The sequence below is a fragment of the Nelumbo nucifera genome, chromosome 1, assembly GCF_055504915.1.
Source record: "Nelumbo nucifera cultivar China Antique chromosome 1, China Antique-T2T, whole genome shotgun sequence".
Taxonomy (NCBI): Eukaryota; Viridiplantae; Streptophyta; class Magnoliopsida; order Proteales; family Nelumbonaceae; genus Nelumbo; species Nelumbo nucifera.
The window spans coordinates 158323233-158324094 of record NC_142649.1 but is presented as its reverse complement, the minus strand read 5'-3'; positions in this window follow the sequence as shown (position 1 = coordinate 158324094).

Here is an 862-nt window from a genome sequence, read left to right as displayed (position 1 = left end):
TACAAATAAAATTGCACTGCAACCAAACACAACATTAAGGACATGATGAGTATGGGTTAGTTTGAAAATGAAACAATGGCTTAACTCATCAGGGTCATGGGTAAATCAAGTTATAATCAAATTGGCTAGGTTGACAGAGAAAATCATTAATTCCTTAGGCTCAGTTTGGAAGGAGTACACAACATGTATAATACAAATATGTATAAAATAATACATAATATTAGGATTTGCACTCTTACATATTTGTATTTGTATTCCTTCCAAATTAAGTTAGGTTCAGTTTGGAAGGAGTACAAATACAAATATGTAGAATAAAAAACCTTGTATTTTGTATTATTTTCTATGCATATTTGTATTTGTATTCATTTTAAATAAGCTTAGGGCTCAGTACGGTGCAAATACATACAAAATACAAGGTTTTGTATTCTATAGATTTATATTTGTACTCCTTCCAAACTGAGCCTAATGAATTAAGATTTGATTGAAGGTTTAATTTATTTATAGATACACCTTCTTAGGAATAACATAACGATACTTTGAACCATCGGCTTTTATATTATTTGTATATTTTAAAAATATCATAAAATTATAATATTTTTATAAATTTTATTTATTAAAAATATTTATCAAAGTTTACTTTAAATTAACATATCAGAAATCAAAAAGATATGATACAATGAATACGCCGAATATACTTCGAACCTTAATTTGATCAATTCCATTTGATGTTAGACGGAACTGTACTCGTCAGTCGTCAGTCGTCACCCATGGTTAAAACGGTCCAACCGGCAACAACGGCTTAAACGTTGTTTCAAAGCATTACTTTTGGGCCTACAAAAGAAAAGTTGCCGCTCTCCACAAT